This window comes from Myotis brandtii, unplaced genomic scaffold (assembly GCF_000412655.1).
Source record: "Myotis brandtii unplaced genomic scaffold, ASM41265v1 scaffold131, whole genome shotgun sequence".
In the NCBI taxonomy this organism is placed as follows: Eukaryota; Metazoa; Chordata; class Mammalia; order Chiroptera; family Vespertilionidae; genus Myotis; species Myotis brandtii.
This window is the reverse complement of record NW_005354632.1, coordinates 70,310-72,768: the sequence shown is the minus strand read 5'-3', so window position 1 is coordinate 72,768 and position 2,459 is coordinate 70,310.

The following is a 2,459-nucleotide window of genomic DNA, read 5'->3' as shown; positions in this document are numbered from 1 at the left end:
TCATCGATGTTTCTAACTCTCTATCCCTCTCCCTTCCTCTCTGTAAAAAATCAATAAAAATATATTTTTTTAAAAAGGCATCACTCTTAATACTAAGAGTTAAGGCAGATCCAAAGCATACAATAAAGAGATTGATTTGGCCTCCCCACACTCTATTCATCAGTTAATTCATCCGAAAAACAAATATGCGGCAGCAGGCCTTGTCCCAGCCCTGGGTTAGGCTTTGGGGAAACAGGTAAGGAGAACCCGGTCTCTGTCGTCAAGGACTTCCTGCTCCAGTAATGGGGACAGACAGGTGCCACGATCAGGGTGTGGATCAAAGGTGACGGAGAGGCAGAGGTGACCAGAACACTGAGAAGAGGGGGGAGGGTGTGTCAGGGAAAGCTTCGCAGGGACCTGTGGGAGCCGAGTCCTGCGGATGAGGAGGGGTGTGCGCCTATTCCTGTGACTGAGCAGGGGGTGCAGGGAGGTGAAGCGGGGAGAACATGGCCAAACGCTGGTGCTCTGTGACTGTGTGGGGACCACTGAGTGTGTGATCTCGGCAGCTCTCGCCTCAGGCTGCACCTGGGCATCCAGCCCTCCGTGTCCTTCCCAGTACTGCCACCTAGTGGCCATGCCCAGCGCCCACGTTTCCCTGGGGAGTCTTGAATCTGGATGCAGATGAATCATCTTAGTCTTCTTCCCACTGATGTTAGAGTTGAGGAAGCGGTGGACATAGACCAGTGACAGGCGACTTCCCCGGGAGCACATACTCCGTGAGAGCTGGGGCTCAAATAGAACTTAGCTGTGGAGCCCTCGCTGGTTTGGTCCCGTGGATAGAACGTCAGCCAGCCCACTGAAAGGTCCCGGGGTTTGATTCCGGTTGTGGGCTCAATCCCCAGTGGGGGGCGTGCAAGAGGCAGCTGATCAATGATTCTCTCTCATCATTGATGTTGCTATCTCTCTCCGAAATCAATAAAATATATTTTTTAAAAAATAAATAAAACCTAGCTCTGGCGACTCCAGGGCCCAGGTGGGGTAATCTGGCTCTACCCCAGCCACGCCGGCTCTGGCAGGCCTCTGCTGAGGGCGAGTAAGACTCAACTGAGTGGATGCCTTGGAGTGTGCTTAAAGCCCAGTCCCGGACGTTGGCCGGTGGAGACCGTTTCTGTGGGAATAAGGGGAAGCCAGAGAGAGCAGAAGAGCATCCAGCCTTCAACCGCATCCCTGAGCAATGAGAACATGTGGCTGGGATGCTCTGGGGGCGCCCAGAGACTGGGCCCTTCAGTGAGAGAAGGGGAGGGGGCTCTCCAGCCGCATCCTCTCTGAGAGATGGAGCGGGGTGGGGAGCCCCAGGGTCATGGACAAAGGAGAATAGCCCAGGACAGGGCTAGAGGCCTCTGGAAACACGTACCAGCTGCTGAATGTCCAAAAAAGTGCATTCAAATAGAATTCTCTATTGAAGCTGCCCATTTACATGCAACTTGTCTTACAAGCCCAGCTGGGGTTACAAAGCCTACTGTGGGGGGGGGGGTGGGGGGGGGGGGGGGGGGGGGGAGGGGCTTACTGAGCTGCCCTTGCAGATATTTTGCAAAATATATATATACACACACACGTACATATATGCAAATAAATGTATAATACATATCATTGTTTTATAACCAGCACTAATGCAGAATGGATTTTTAAGTCTTTGCAATAGGAAGAGTAAAACTAAATGTGTCAAAAGAGAATAGGAACTAGTTAGAGATAGCAAAGGAGGTGGGAGGAGAAAATCTCTATATTAACCACCAACAACTTTGGGCTTGGACCCGAGCATCCCCTTAGCCTGGGAGAGGAAGGAGTTGCTCTGTCGAGTGCCAGGCACTTCATACATCATTGCACAACGTACTATCAGGTAGGTCTCCTGAGCTTTCCTCTGCAGAGGAGTAAACCAGGGCTCACAGGGGTCACTGGGTTTCCCGAGGTCACTGTTTACCTCTGAAACTCCGAGCTGTCTCTACTCCCTCTTCCTTTTCTTCCCCGAGCGTCCCCAGCACGAGGGCTCTGGCACCAAGACAGGCTGGGAGCAGGCAGAGCTGGGCTTGCTGGGAGCTCCTGGGAGAGCCCTGGCCAGGGTGGGCGCACAGAGGAACTCCCGCAGCCACTCCCAATGGAAAAGCTCCTTGAGTTGTTTCTGCATGTCCCGCCCTGGAGGCTGGTGGCACGGCCAGGCGTCAAGGTCCTGGAAGCCCTCCGTGTAACCATCAAACTGCATTCTCAGGGGGAGGGAAGGAGGGAGCGGGGAGAGTGGGGGCTGCTTCTGAGTAGCTTACATCTTCTGCCAAAGTGGGATGTCCTCTCTCTGTGGACAATTAAGTGGTTCTCACGGACCTGCCATCTGGGCTCAGCAGAGTGTGGAGTGGCTGCCCTCTCTCTCCACCCTACCCCCCCCCCCCCCCCCCCCCCCCCCCCCCCCCCCCGGGGCCCAGCCCCGGGCA